The following is a 16912-nucleotide window of genomic DNA, read 5'->3' on the forward strand; positions in this document are numbered from 1 at the left end:
GAATTTTAAAAACAATTTTAAATTGAGTTGTCTCTAAGTCATTTAGAATGTTCATACATATTATTTTATGCATTACAGTGATGTCATCACCCTTTAATGTATTGTCTTCATATCACAATATTCCAGAAGTCTTAAATGCAAATAATGTTCCACATTAGGTTAATTCACCCTAAGTATTATTATTAGAACTACTTTAACCGTATTAACTATTTATTTTCATTTACTTACTTACAACCATTAGTATTAATATTGTCCCTATACTACTTCTAAAATAGCGATACTTTCCCATGGGTCAAAGCTGAGGTGAAAATTAATCATTATTGGAAATGAAGTGAGCGTCGTTCACCATTGCCTTCAAAAGCAGCCTTTTTTTCAATGAAAGCAAATCTTATGTTTACGTTCATCGCCATGGCGACGGTGTAAGGAGGCGGGTCGCTGAGCTGGGCTGCTGACGCTCACGGAGAGGTATGAACCAATCAGAAACGAGCTCCGTTAACCGGACTGACGTCACCGTTAAAGCGAGCATAACCGTTACTTGGTTGCTGAGAAACTCTACAACTGCAAGAGGACAGAAGATAATGGCTGTATATATATATATATATATATATATATATATACATATACCAGTGTAGTGTTGATTTAAAGCCCAGGACGGTGTAGTGCTCTATCCAACATACTCGGTCAACCGGTAAAAAGCAACAAAAACAGCCGTAAAGACACTTTTGGGGGCGTTTCGCTGCCTGTTTGGATCGAGATGAGCTCCAACTGGGAGGTGAGTGAATGCAGTTCAGTAGCTGTTAGCTGCCTCACAGCACCACAATAACCCTGATGAGAGGTGCAAGTCAAACTCCTCTCTACGGCAATGTTATATATATATATATAACGTACCTTATCACACACTATAGAAGTCACAATGAGCCACTGAAATATGACCGCAGAACAGCTCTTTATTTTAGCATAATGTCAAGTTGTTAAGACAGGTACATTAACTACTTTCTATATAAACTACCCTACGGTCTGTTTGGGGGTTATAATAGCAGCTAAACTAACTCTAAACGTTCACAGTTTGAAGGTGTATTATATACCGTGAAATGTGTGTAGCAGTGCCCACATTTCGCTCACACACTCCGGGTTGATGCGGTGGTCTGTGAACACACTGCACCGTAGTGATGGGTCGGTCACGAACGAGCCGGTTCAAAGAGCCGGCTCTTTTAAGTGAACGATGAGAGACGGCTCCCTTCCGAGAGACGTTTTTTTCTTTTTCTTTTTTTTTATTCAAGACAGAATGATAGGATGATCTTCTCCGCGCCACTGGCACTCCATGCACTGACTGTGACTGAATGTTGTGTTAATGATGTCCGTGCGACCAATCAGGTGATGACAGACAAGGATCATACCATCAAGCAGGGAGTGGCGGGGGTGCACGCTGCGCTGTTGGTCTACAGGTACAGAGCAGGAGGGAGAGGAGGAGAGAAAGAGAGAGGAGTGCGGTGCTCGAATAGCAGACAAGATGAGTGACAGTCGGAAACTAAGCAGCATGTAAAATTATGATATTCTGGAAATTATAGGGTTTAGTATTGTAACAGACTCTCCTACATTTGTTCATGGGTTAAAACGGTATTTTGGCGAAGAAGATGTTTGGTCCTTTTCTATTGCCGCAGGGCAGGAAGACGAGTTGGGGGAGCTTCCACCACGGGTCTGTTGTGGTGTGGAAGGAGAAATAAATAAAGCTGGCGGCAGTTGCTGCTCACTTTTCATTCACCACGTCGTTTGTTATTTTTATATTATATCAGTTAGACGAACCTAAGGCGCACGGCTACAGTATAATTATATTGAATCATTTAAGTGATATATGTGCACACATAATAATCATAGGTCAAAACAGCTAAAGCTAAATTTGTCTGAATTATAAAAGGCAGAAGTGGTAAAAACGAAGAGCTGTTTGGGAGCCGAAAGAGCCGGCTCTTCTTTGGAGAGCTGAGCCAAATGATCTGGCTCACTAAAAAGAGCCGGAATTCCCATCACTAGTGCACCGCAGATGAGCTACTGTTTACTGGAGTTAGCTAGTTAGCGAGTTAACTAACCGGTGCGGGACGTTCACCGCGGTTACACGGACGAAATAAGTCACGCAGGCTAGTTAGTTAGTCAATAAGCGTTGTGTTCACTTTGTGGTTCGCTTTAATTACCTCCTAGTCCAGTGGACTTGAGGGACGGTGAGTTGTGGCTGATACAACCTCCTCTCCGCCCCCCTTCATCAGTACTCTGTCAACCTGCCCCGCTGCATCCATCACCCAGCAACCAGCTCTGTGTGTCTGAGTGGTTATCTAATCACGTGTGGAAGAACGTTATCTCCACACTTTAATGCGGAATATTTCAAATACATTGCCTCAAATCAGTGTGTTCATAGACTAACCGGCCACACTGCGGTGCATCGAGTATGGCTTCTGTTGTGGTGTCGTCCCATCTCGTCCTAGTAGTGTCATGTAATGTAATGCTATACCCCTCCACGGAGACCGTCCACCACAGTACTACGTCTGTCTTTTTTCCATTGTCTTACACACATACGTCAAACTGGTTTTCCTGTGCTAGAAAATAATCGAATTTACTGGTAAATACATCTGTTTTGCAACTACATTATATACACATGTGGCCAGAATAAGGGAGACGAGGTAGACTTTTATTTTGAAGAAATTACACTGTAGAAGATAAAGTCATATAAAGCTGAAATACAGTCAGAACCATCAGTGTTGTAATTGATGACAAATTTGCACGTTGCTATGTGAAATCTGACAGCAAACAAATGACTTAGTGTGGCAGTTTGGGGGTGTATACACAGCAGCAATGCAGCAATGTTACTGGAGGAACGCAGTGGATGAATCATGATCCAGTGGAGCTCACATCAGAGTTTAATTTCTGTGAAAGCAGCCAATCTGCTGGCTAAAGCAGCAGCAGCAGCGGTGTGGACTCAATGCTTACCCAGCTTGGCTTATAAAAAGCCTTAATGCTAGTCCTTTAAGAGCAAATTGGAATGCCACTGAGTGTTGAGTGACCTGCAGAGGTCATAGGCGTCTGCTATATTTACCGGCACTGTAACTTGATCTGTGGCATTCTGGATCGCTGTGCTCATACTATCCTCTCACACTCTGGGGCCACAGCCTCCCAAGTAGCACCCCATTGCTTTCTGTCTATTGGCCTGGCCGCTCAGAACAACAAGGGTGAGCCTCTTACAAACCAACTTAACTGCCACTCTTCCTCCCTTTTCTTCTTTTAGGTACCTGCTTGACAGTTTAATGCGTACTGTGTGGGCTCAGCTGTAGGGCACGTCTTCCCGAGGAGACGATGATTAGAGGACGAGGATTAACGTTTAGGAAAGTTCTGGATTTTTCTAGCACGAGTTGAAGAACTGTGAACAGCTCTTCAGGGCAGGGCATGTCACCAGTTGATATGTGGCAAGGTTGCATTGAATAATGAAAATGTATAAGGTTGTGATGGTGAAATATGCGCTTTGAAACAAGTGCTGAAAGTGCCACATAATGAAGCCGCACAAGATGGAGCCAACCTATCGACTTTCTCTATACGTGAGCTTTATAATTGAGCAACTTCTCCGGATTTGATAATACGAGCTGAAGGATGCATCATCAATCTTTCATGGTTGGACATGAAATCCGGAGAATGTGTTGACCGGTGGCCTGTACGTTCACTTCATGCTGAACGTGAACAGTTTTCTGAGAGAGACAGCCCTAAACAGATCAAGGAGATGTCGATTTCTGCTATCTTTGTCAATTTATAGCGCTATAGGTAATAGGATATTTGTCACATGCAGCGTTTGCTATACTCGGGCAGGGATTTCCTGTCCTATTAGACAGTTTGATAGCAGTGTTTGACAGCATATGATCGAGTGATGCTGTATGTATTTGTAAAAGAAATTCCCCAGTCGACAGAAAAAGATAAAACATTTTTAATGTTTCTGGTTCAGCGGTCTGTCCTCTGTGGTGACAGGTATGTCATGTAACATGTCTGTGTGTTTCCGCAGGAGTGTGTGTACACTGTGGGGTAGCAACAGTAGGATGAGCTGCCCAAGAGCCATCACAGCCTGCGGGGACTGACATACACCGCTACAAATACGGCAGGTACTTCACACACACAGAAGCTGTCCCAGTTGACAATGTGAAATGTGAAATATCCTCAAGTACATGTAGTTCATAGTGCATTCCACAGTTTTACATCACTGGCCGCATGATTCAGATGTATCACAGCAAAATTGACTGGCCCCTTTATGAAAGAGTCAGAAAAAGTTAGAAAAATAAGTTATGTTTTATCAGCTTACCAATGACTCACGAAATGACTAAACTAGAAAGGTGATGCTTCACGTCGGTTCCTTCTCAGTTTACCGTATTACTGCCATGTAGACATTTAGACTTTCACACTAATGTAGCATTGAAATTGCAGCTTACACTGCTAAAAGGTTTTGACGATGCCAATATCAGTCTGAAAACATTATCAAACAGTTTTGTTTGCACAAACGCATTATCAACAAATATCCGCTGCGTTAGTCACCAAAACTGCCATCCAACGTATCTATTATATAATGCAGTGATGGTAATATATTCAGATCTCTAATGGAGATATAGTGGAGAAAGCCAGAGAAAACTAATGTTTTTTTTTGGAGCTTTATAAAGATGTGCACTGATTTGGCTTCTCTGAGAGCCGTGGAGCAACAACAGCAAAAGCACAATCCCCTGTAGTTTTCATCCTTGACCTTTCCAGAGGTCCCCTCTCTGATGATCTGAAGCTCCTCCTCAAGGTCAGAGGACATAACTCTTCCTTTAAATACAGAGGTGCCTGACCATCTGCTTTTGTTAAAAGCCTCACTGCAGTGTTCTGGACCAGCTGGAGTTGTTTTCAGCAGCAGGTGAACAAAGCATTACAATAGGCGAAGCAGTGCTTGAAGTACTGTACACAGTACCGACGCTTCTACATTTCACTCTTAGGAGTACCGTGACTTTCTCTTGCGTACCGGAACTTCTCACAAGCTGCTGGTACTCTTCTCTGCTCTTTCAATATCAGGTACTCTGGGAGATTCATAATGGAGATTCATAACATCGCAGCGCCAGCGTTTTTGCGCCGCCCCTAATAAGCCATATGGATATAAAAGCAAATGTGGATAGATTCTAGATGAGCCAACGCACGGCACGGTGGAGGGGGGTTGAGAACGACGCTGCTGTAATATTGATACCAAACCCAATAGCATCCTGACTGAATGAATAGCTCACATACACCTCAGCTCAGCATGTATACCTGCCAGTCTGGCTGGCTGCTGTTGATTCCAGGCTATAGACATCCTATAATATACAGTATTATAGAGAGATACTACAAATAACACAGGTATTAACACTATATACAAATACACCACCTTAACGCTATAATGTTTCAGTGTGAATATTATAGGAGTATTATAGGCCGACTATAGAAGATGCACAGCCCAAGTATAATAAATAATAAATAAATAGGAACAAGAGATTGCTGATACCGGTCGATGCACCCGCCATCATGTGAATAAGGGGAATACTGGCACTTATTTTTTTCCCCTTCAAGCACTGACGCAAAGTATAACTGTGCTTAACAGTATCTGGTAACCACTCATAGTACTATAGCCACTTTTGCAAAATGACGGGGCCAGGGGCCAATTAATAAATAAACAAACATTCATAATATTTATCAGATAAAATTAATAAACATGAAAAGGCCCATAACTCATCTTTCTATGAAATTCTTTACTTTCAAATTAATTTGATGGACATTCGGGTTTTTTTGTGTTTTTTTTTATAAATAAGCTCTATTAGTCTATTTTGATGCTTTTTATGCACTCTGGCACCATATTTACAGTAAAAGTACAAAAAAAAATCCATTTATTTTCATTGTGCATTAGAAATTGGTAGGCAGGGCCATCCAGCATCTGGCCAGTAAGTTGATTATCACTAAGCTGGACTGATAAATCGGCCAGGCTGATATATCAGCTGATAATAGCTTTTTGCAGATCCATCAGTATCGGTGTATATTGTCAGCAGATAATTAACAACAAATTGCAGTGCAGAAATGCCAAATGTGGTTTGAGGTAATTTAGAAACACTGTCCCATTTAAGAATCTGGTGATACAAGACCTATCATGATACAGGGGTAACGATTCAATATATTGTGATATATTGCGATACTGTAAGTAAGGCGAACTGTCAGTTAGTTGTTGTATAAAGACACACCATATATACAATCTGACTTAAAAAAGAACTTATGTGAGATGGCTATTATGGTGACTAACATCATTACACACATGAATACAATTGGACTCATTGGATCCACAAGAGTCATAGCTTTCCCAGTCATACCCAATTTAAGCAATTTTAAGACTGTTTAGGGACCCCGGTATTCAGAAATATTCAAACCCATCATTTTTCGTGGGCATGTCTGTAAAGGCGAGACTTGTGGTTAGTATCCATATTGAACACATTTTCATTCACACATCTTGAGGTCAGAGGTCAAGGGACCCCTTTGAAAATGGCCATGCCAGTTTTTTCTCGCTAAAATTTTGCGTAACTTTGGAACGTTATTTAACCTCCTCCGCGACATGCAAGTATGACAGCTTTTTGTAGAAACGATACAGTATCACAAAACAAAATATCGCGATACTCATGTGTATCAATAGTTTCTTACACCCCTAATGTATCTTGGTCATAAGGCTTAAAAAAAAGTATTTTTAAGGGACCGATATCAAGATTGTTTGTTTCTATAACATTTACATAATAATTAAAAAAAATATTAATATTTTTAAACTCCCAAATATCAATACCAGTACCGGCCTAAAAAAATCCAGTATCAGTTGGGCTATAGTATCTGTGCCAGCAAAAATAATTTTCTGTTTTATCCCAGATAAGTTGGGGAAGTGTTTGAGACACGTCTCAGTCTGTTTTGATTTGTCTCTCTAGCTTCATAGAGTTATTGCGATAATAGAGAGATAATAAAAAAACAATGATAAGATATTTCAATGCAACTCATTTTGTAGCCAAAGGAGGGCAGCAGGTACACACACCGCATATTAAAACATGATCATTTATTAAGACATGGAATATTTTGGTCTGACATATAAAATTTAAATGTATTGTTCAAGGTATCCCAGCCCACCTTCTAAACTTAACAGTGTCAAACGCAGCACTTACCAGAGTGCGCTTAGTCAGAACGTCGTTTGTGACACAAAGAATGGCCGTCTCTGTTAAGTCCTGTCGGTGGAAACCAGATTGGAATTTATAGTGTTATTTTCCAGAATAGCTAAAATTTTTACAGGAGTTAGTACTTGTCTTTAACAGTATAATTTTATAGGCCAAGTCAAATTTGAGTAACTTCATCATTGACACCTAGGTGAACTGTTAGTGCTGCTGGTGATTGACGCTCTGTCAATAGACAGGAAGCAAGTGTTGAAAAGTGCAATTGTTCCACCACCAGTGTGAACTAATGCTTTAACCACTAGTTGCTTTTAGCCACTTCTGAGTATCTAATGCCTCTCTTGGCATCACTCAGTGGAATGGCAGAGATTGATAGGTGTTTCAAATAATAATGGTATCTAATTGACCAAATGATTAGCTCAATGAATAAAGAATTATGGGAGTCGGCTGCAGAGGCTAGAGCATCAATCACTGCAGCCTCTCTGAGGTCACTGCTGCTTTTATGGCCTCTCATGTGAGTCACCAACAGATGGTGGTAATGATAAATGCTAATTGGCTGCTTCTCTCCAGGTTTTCATATTGTAGAAACTTGGTTGTGCAGTTCAAAATTGTAATGAGAGGTAAGAATTTCTTTGTAGCAGAAAATGCAGTTGATCATGAAACAAAAAAACAACAAGCTTTTCTCCTTAGTTGCAAACTTTGAATGCAGTGTTTTGTTTTTGAGAGTTTAATAAAGTAGGATGGGAAATGAAAGGTGACAGAGCTGCTATAGTCAGAACCCCAGAGCTTTGGAAGGCACTGCTGGAGGGGCTAGGACAAGGAAACACACTGATATTTAATCTCTTCTTTCACAGAATTTTTATGAACCAGATGTTTTTATTGCCACTTTAATTTTGTGGTTTTATTTGGCACTTGTAAGTGTTCATATGCCCTCATTGTGCATTTCTCTAGCTCATTTCCCTTTTTTCTAGCTGTAAATACTGCATGATATACAGCACTGTACTGGCACACACTGGCTGAGGGGGAAATTAAAGTGTCAGTAGGCAGAATATTTTTGGCGTCATTGGGCAAAAATTCCATAATAACCTTTCAGCATATTGTAATTCAAGTGTTCTGAGAGACAACTAGACTTCTGCTCCTCCTCATGGCTCTGTTTTCAGGCTTTAAAAAAGCTAGCCCGTGACGGGAGACTATGGCCAATCACAGGTCATTTCAGAGAGAGAGAGAGTGTTCCTATTGGCTGTTCATTCAACGGAGGCAGCTGTCAATCACTCGCAAACTCAGATCAAACGGTCGAACTAGGCAGCGCTGATCAAATATGAATCAATATTCTGTTACTGTAATGTCTATTTCTCGCGTAAAATGTTTTCAGAAACATCTTGTAGTGTACTGTTCAGCTGTAAAATGAGAAAGTTTGCTCCGGCTGGTGGGCGGTGCTTGGTAATGCCTCAACTGATCTCAACATGGCCACAAACTTTCTCATTTTAAAGCTAAACAGTACACTAAAATATGTTTCTGAAAACATTTTATGAAATAGGCATTGCAGTAACAGAATATGAATTCATATTTGATCAGCGCTGCCTAGTTTGACCATTTGATCGGAGTTTACGAGTGATTGACAAGGCTCCAGCTCGGCTCTGATTGGTTGTTTTCCTCCGGTCTGTGAAATCTTGCAGATGCCATTAGGAGCACCGGAGGACACCGGAGGAAACAGAGGCACATGATTTTTTTCAGATTACCTGTCTCATGCACTACTGTCAGGATATAGTGACCGTTCTATAAAAATATATATATTTTTCTATCATATTTGTTCCAACCTGCCTACCGCAGCTTTAAAGTGTAGTAGGGCGGTCTAAACAGTAGCTATGGGAAGGCTGGAGAAGGTTCAACTATGGCTTGTTAGAATAGCCAAGTAGTATATGAAACAGCTTGGCACTTAGTTGTAACGGGCAGAGAGGGAGGGCAGAGGCGTCAGTGTGGCCCTCACAGACATCAGCAGTCTCTTATCTGCTCACATTTCAGTGTATATATATAGCTGCCTGTAAGACCAAGCCAAAGCCAGCACTGCTCAGAGACCCCCATGTTGATTTCAATCATTATTCGTTATGAGAACACTATGTCTACGTTGCTTCATTCGAAATCACATACTATGCACTACATACTCAATAGGTGTACTATTGTTCAACATACTATTGTGTGAATAAACAGTAGTATGTATCTTTTCGGACGCACTGAGCAGTAATTTATGTCGTCACTTCCTGAGAATCTCCTTGCCGGTTAGAGACGTGTAACCATGGTAACCCGTACCAACCTCATGTGACCAAAACGACGGTCGGTTAGAATCAAAGTCTGAATTAATTTAAAATATACATAACACCTAGCAAAGTGAAATCTTATACTTACACTTGTATTGAAGCGTTATTGACGCTACAGAGCTGTCTGTCAACGTCTGTTATGTCTGTTGTCATTACTACAGCATTGCATTGTGGGATATTTATGCCGCCGTAGTGTCCAGCGTTGCATACTGTAATATTTCACCGGAAATAGTATGCAATTTGCGTACTATTGGTTTCATACTAAGGTTTCGGACGTACTAAAATATCTCACATACTGTTTTAGTGTACTAAATAATAGGTTTTGTCCGAAATTCCATACTAACATAAGTGTTTGTTTATACTGCTACAGCTGTTTTTGTTTATATTGTGGCAATGGTAACTATAGAATGTCTTATGGATTTATAAGTGTTAGAGAGAAAGCCAAAAAGCCATCAATCAAAGGTCAGCGACGGTCAGTAACGGCTAAGAATGAGAAGCTGCTAGCCGAATGTTTTGTACAATGTCAGCCAAGTAATCAGTTAAACATTTGTATTGACCAACAATCCTTATGGACTCACCACAGATATACTGTATGATGGCCAGTTTGTGCTGCATGGTAGTGAAATATTAAGCTATTTGTTGCACCTTCATTTGACTACACGTGTCCGCTTCTATCATCATGGAAATAGGTGTGTAGCTGACCCAGCATTGAACTCGATTTTTACATAGAATCACAGCAGTCATCTCTATATTGTTCTGACTCAGCCGGGATTGAGCTAGCCATTTACTATAGTACAGCATTTCTCCACACACTCACACACACAGACGCACATACTCTCACTGCCAAATCACCAGAGAGCATCCATGCTGATGTTACATTCACACAATGTCACCTCGGGGCACGGCGGCTATGGCGTAGTGCGTCATCACACACACTCTCCTACGGCACTTGAGATTGGCTCTGCTCTTTAATATGCCAGGAGGAGACCTGGGAGGACAATATATACTGTAAGAGATCTGACTCACTGACTCATTAGAATGATGGATTTTCAACAGAAGCACATTTCAGCGAGATAATAAACCCAGTCAGAATCAACAAGAGAATTAGCAATGAATGTGTGGCTCTTTGAAAAGTCCATAGAAATGTATATGTTAAGAATTCAGGCTTCTTACAAATACTTTTCTACATATTAATCACTCAGGTTTATCTTCAGTTTTTTCATTGAAGATAGTTGAGATGCAGTTGTATTTAGGGTTCATATTATGACTTCTACATTTTAGAATATTCACAGGAAGACATCGATGGATGATGGAACCTGCCAAAATAAAAAATAAATAAATAAATGACTTGATGAATAAATATGTAAGTAGATGTAGCAAAAATAATATTACAAATACATGAAGCCATTAATTAATTGATAAAATATGACATAAATTGTTATTTCTGTTTTAATTTGTTTCTTCATTTATTTATCTTTTTAATAATTCCCTTATTTATTTACTCTTCTGATATAATTTTCCCTTTTATTTATTTATGTATTCATTTTTTATTATTTTAAAATGTATTAATTTATTTTTGCATTTATTATTTATTTATTAATTTTGCACTTACTTTGTATTCATCTTTAAATGTATGTAGTTATTTATGTTTTTATGCATTTATTTATGCACAATTTTCCCCTCTGCATTTCACTCCTTATTTATTTCCCTAAATTTATACTGTATATGTCTGTATTCTTTTCTTTATACATTTCTTTACGCATTTCTTTTTACATTTCTTCAAGCATTTCTGCCTCATTATGCAAATGGGAGCTGTCACTCAACACATGCCATGCAAATAAAAAATAAATGCAAAAATAAATAAGTTTAAAAATGTATAATAAATACATAAATAATTGAAAGTGAAAATTAAACAGAAGAGTAAATAAATATAGACAAAGATAAATAAATAAAGACGCAAATTGAAACAGAAAAATCAGTTTATGTCACATTCTATCAATTAATTAATTTTACAGTTATTTTTAATATCTTTGCTACATTTAATGACATATTTATTTATTTATTCATTCATTTATTTTGTATTTTGGCAGGTTCCGTCCTCCATAGATTAGCCCTTTTTTGCTGAGTGAGGTTCCTAACTGAGTGAAATGACCTGTAAGTCTCTAAGTAGCAGCCATGATCAGAGCTGGACAAATTCTCTAAATGTTAAAGAATGATGCTTCGATGCTTCCTTCCTCAAATCCTTTAGCATAGGATATACTGAACCATCCTTTAACAAAGGAAAGAAGATAATACCGTCCCACAATTCCTTGTGGCAGCAACGTTTAATGCGATGCACCATCCGTCGTAACAGTTTAATTGTACACTATGGATAAATTGAAAACATCCTTCTTAGGAGGTGTGATTGTGTTTTGGAAAGGAATCCTTAATTGAATTGTACAGCATTGAGCTTGTCACTGTAATCAGTTTCTATGTGTTATAAATAGAGTAGCTTTATAAAAAAAAAAGCAAGCATCCGTAGCCTAGTGTTAGTGTAGTCGGATTCTCTTAGCACTGCGGTTGTCTTTCCTAAGTCCTTATGAATTCTCCTTCACATCTTTCCTTGACGTCATGACATTTTCCATCTAGATTAAGGAAAATTGGTTAGGAAAAGATTGGGGCATAATTTTTTTGACTATTCGACCGCAACCAAAGTCTCCAAACCACTTATTTGTCTTCTTTTTGACAGTACTTATCTGTAGTTTCAGATCCCTCAAATGAAAGGTCATATGTTTTTGCAGCATGCTGGCCACCTGGTGAATGTAAGTCCAGTATTCAACAGGTTTGTGAGAGCGTTGCAGACTCTAAAACCAAAACAATGGGCTAAAAGGTGCTAAAATGTTTCGTTGAGCTGAGGGCAGCTGCACTACAGGCAACCCCTTTCACATTACACAAATTCCTTTATTCCATTCTTCTAATACAAATAATGAATAGTGCAGCTTTAAAAACAAAAGTAAGTGACATCATAAGTGACACCCAGGTGAGCTTTGGTACTGCTGGTGAGTGACACTTTATGAATGTCTTGAACTTACTCTTGAATCCACTTCCAGGTAGTGCACTCGTGGTTCCTAAAAAGTTTTTAGCTCGGTTTTCTGAAACCTGCCCAGTAAGTGAAACCCCATCTCTCAAGCTCTTTGCCAAAGATTGCCAGCAGTCAGCTGCTAAAATCTTCTCTTCCACTGTGCTCATGCAGTCACTTCTGTTGACTGCTTTCTTAATAGAAGCTGGGCAGACCAATCAGCTTTTTTGTAGTAGTATTTTCACTTGGGCTGCCGAAGTTAACGCAATAATAACGCGTTAACGCAAATTTTCATTTTTATAAAACAGTCACTATATCCTGACAGTAGTGCATGAGACAGGTAATCTGAAAAAAATGATGTGCCTCTGTATCCTCCGGTGCTCCTAACGGCATCTGCTGTACAGCTTCCGTCTATGAGAGCCAGCTGTCAATCACTCGCAAACTCCGACCAAACAGTCAAACTAGGCATTACTGATCAAATATGAATTAATATTCTGTTACTGCAATGCTTATTTCTCGCCAAATGAGAACGTTTGTGACCCGGCAGCCTTGTTGAGATCTGCTGAAGGAATACCAAGCACCGCCCACCAGCCGTAGCACAGCCAATAGGAACGCTCTCTCTCTGAAATGACCTGTGATTGGCCAAAGTCTTCCGTCATGGGCTAGATTTTTTAAAGCCTGAAAACGGAGCCATGAGGAGGTGCAGGAATTTAGTTATCTCTCACAACACTTGAATTACAATATGCTGAAAGGTTATTATGGAATTTTTGCCCAATGATGCCAAAAATATACTGCCTACTGCCCCTTTAATGCCACTAATTTCTTTAATGCATTAACGCAACTTGGGATTTTTAGGTTGTAGCGGTCTCAGGTTTAAAGCTAGAGTGAAGATACTGGCATCATATGAAAACCTAAGGAATCCATTGGTACCAACCATGTCATAATAGCTTGTCGCAAAGGAGGCTTAATAACACTCGTGAGGAAAAACTGGCATGGCCATTGTTAAAAGGCTCCCTTGACCTTTGATTTCAAGATATGTGAATGAATGTGATTAATTTGTGATTAATTTGCGATTAATCGCGATTCACTATGGGCAATCATGCGATTAATCGTGATTAAATGTTTTAATCAATTGACAGCCCTAATTGCTATTCTTCATTATTTCCTCTCACCTCTCACATTTGATTCTATCTTAATCCTGTTCTATAATTGTAGTTATAGTTTTTTTCTTGTCCTGGGTGGTCTTCTAATAAAGGAAGGAAAGGAATACAGAGCATTAGGTTCAGCCACTACTCTGTAGCTCTGATAGTAAGTGTAAATTGGCCTGCTGCTACTTTTAAGTCCTTTATGCGTCGGTAGCAAGTAAACAAATGCAGCTCGTTGCCACGGTAGCTATGGTAACTACTGGTTAACACAACCTCAGGGGAGGCTGAAAATGCAGAGTAGCCAGAGTGCACTTGTGTATGTGTGTGCGTGTGTGTGTGTGTGTGTGGCGCGCATGCTCATGCCTGTGCGTGTGTTGTTGTTTCCGTGGAGACATCTCCTCTCAGAAGTGAAATCCATAGTTTGCCATCATCTTATCAACCATGTGTGTCCATGTTGTGTGGTGGTGTTACTCCCACGGGTGTGATTTGCTGTTTGCACTTCACTCTTAGCAGCTCGCCCACCAGGCTCGCCCGAGCTTGTTTCAGTCCGCTGCCCTGGGTCTGTGGCTGTGACACAGCTGTGGGAATACAGAGAGGTGCATGCATGAGGCAGATGGGGTAAGGTTCAACCAAGGCCAAAATGGTGCAGTCAAGGGTTCAAAGGACATACAGGGTTGTACATTGAGGGTTGTCGAGTTCCAAAATATCATAGAGCCCCAAATAAACACAAGAAAACCACAGACCTCTATTTGATAAGACCTTGTCTTTGTTGTTCATGATTGGGTATTGTCTAACTGTTAATTTCAGAACCATTGCTTTAGTGGAGAGCCGTGTTTATACAGTGAGTCTTACCGACAGTTTTGTCAGAAAACACAATTTATGGTTCTACGGATCATCCGGGATTCTCACTGTAATGTCACTCACACATTTTTTCATCCGTGTGTCTACACAGTGTGAGGAGACACATAATGAAGGTTTGAGCTAGTGTGATGATAAGGATGTGCTGGTCTTATACCAGCTGCAGCCTTGTAAGTCGATGGAATTTGCAGTGATGAATAAGGATGCACCGATCCAACTTTTTCGGTCCCTATACCGATACCTATGCTTTGGGTTACTCGGTATCGGCCGATACCGAGTAACGATCCAAAAATCACAGCTGATTATAACTGACACAGTATAACATGCTTAAAGAAATAATGAATAAATAGGAATAAGTCGCAAGATATTGCTGATACCGTACGATACACACGCCAACATGTGAATAAGTGGAGTACGAGCACTTGTTTTTTTCCACTTCAAACACCGATATTCACATAACATAAACAAACATTTCTGATACTTCTGATTTAAAACACCACTGGCTCTAAAACACCAAATTCTTCTCTTGAAATATATCATTGTCATACAACATTTGGGTCCGATGCTGGCTCAGACCAGCTCAGTTCACTTTAAAACTAGGCCGTTAAAAAAGGTTAATAGCTTAGCAACCATTCTATCTGCAACAGTAGAGTTAGTGCACCGGGTTGATTCTGCGGTCTTTTAGTATGTTTGTAACCCGTAAGTAAAGTCCTGTCTGTCGCAGCTGAGTTCATGGCTGATTGTCGGCGCCCTCATTCACCGGTGAGGGGAGCTACAATGCAGAAAGCTACTGATTCAGGATTCAATGTTAAAGATTTATTCATTCATACTGATCACCTCTAGTCTTAAAGAGAAGTGGGGCTTGCATGACAGGTGACTCAAACTATCACACTTTTGGTTGTTTGTTCCAACTTTCTGGCACCGGTAACTGACAAAAGCGGTGATGAAGAATAAAATCAAGATCCAAAAACTGTGGATGATGTCAGAGACACCGTGTGTCCATGTTTTACTGTTGCCATCTGCATTACAGAACCAAAATAACCCTCCAAACACCACTGCTGCCAAATTCTAGAAGCAAACCTCATGCATCTACCAAGCCTGCCTTTAGCTAGCTGACTTACAGCAAGGCCAGCTTCTCAGTGCTGTTAGCCCGGCTGGCTTAGCAGTACTCAACGGAATGGCCACAGCCGCCTGGCCCGGCTCTGTGTGTTTTGGCCAGCAGTGTGTGTTGGCCTGTCTCCAGCACGCTGCCTGTCTGCCTACTCCAGATCCATATGCTGAATTATTGATAAAGCTGTGGTCACAGAGAGAGAGAGAGAGAGAGAGAGAGAGAGAGAGAGAGAGATGCAGAGGAGGGGAGAAAGCCATAGAGACCCAGAAGGAGGGGAAATTGCACTGAGGAGAAGAAGTAGGTGCACTCGGAAGAGAAGGCAGGGTGCCGAGGAGGAAGAGGGAGAGCGAGAGAGGATAGGGAGCAGCAAGAGAGAGAGAGAGAGAGAGAAGAGGGAGGAGAGACAGATTAAAGAAATAGGAGCCTCCCCCACTGAACTCAACACGGATCAGCAACACCAGATACTTTTATTTATTCAGTCGCTGGCTGCTGTGCATGTGAACAAGAGCCTCTCTCTGCCTCGGCCGCCACAGGAACACACTGTGCTCGCCGCCCGGCTTTACCTCCAATACCCCACTGCTGGACTCTCCCATTATAGCCGTGGGAGACACACGCACTTTAATGAGAGACGGAGGAGGGCTGGGTCGGTGATCCGCAAGAGAGGGGATTTGCAATTTGAGATGTCAAAACAGTCAGGAGAGATTCTGTTCCATATTTGGCCGTTTCTGCAACTACGAGCCTTTTTAAGTCCCAGCAGTGAAATTTTGGATTTACGTTCAAATTTGCAGTGCAATGCTTGATAAATATATACACATTGTTATTACCCATCTTGTCATGAAAAAAAATAATTACTAAATATTGTGATTTAATAAAATGTGTGAAGCATTTTATGGATCCAAACACCACTTTTCTTCATGTCCCACAACTGTGGTCTCAATGTTGAGATATGTAAAAAGAGCTAATTCAATTATGATATGACATTATGTCAAATGGAATTGCTTTGTATACATATTATTTTACACCACATTCAAATAATTTTTTTGTTTACAAATCATTTATGTGTCCCATACATCTGATGAGATAATAAAAGTTTTATTCAAAGCCAAACAAATCTGGTTTCTATGGAAACAGTTAACAGGTGAGCTCATGTATGACAGGTTGGGCCGCCCACATAGGTGACCCTCTAGATCAAGGAAAACAAGGTTAAGATT

At 40.3% G+C, this 16912-nt stretch overlaps 1 protein-coding gene across 5 annotated transcripts in view; it reads left to right on the plus strand.

Annotated features, from left to right (window-relative positions):
• The first annotated feature begins 520 nt into the window (after positions 1 to 520).
• usp2a (ubiquitin specific peptidase 2a) overlaps positions 521 to 16912 on the plus strand; it is a 60788-nt gene continuing 44396 nt past the window's right edge. For 2 of the 5 annotated variants that reach the window (XM_074640166.1, XM_074640169.1), the window contains exons 1-2: positions 521 to 772; positions 4034 to 4130. The gene's annotated coding sequence lies outside the window, so the exon portion shown is untranslated. Of the gene's footprint in view, positions 773 to 3084; positions 3216 to 4033; positions 4131 to 16912 lie in introns of those variants that run through there. The other 3 variants (XM_074640167.1, XM_074640170.1, XM_074640168.1) reach the window with 2 other exon arrangements.

This window comes from Sebastes fasciatus, chromosome 7 (genome assembly GCF_043250625.1).
Source record: "Sebastes fasciatus isolate fSebFas1 chromosome 7, fSebFas1.pri, whole genome shotgun sequence".
NCBI classification, from domain to species: Eukaryota; Metazoa; Chordata; class Actinopteri; order Perciformes; family Sebastidae; genus Sebastes; species Sebastes fasciatus.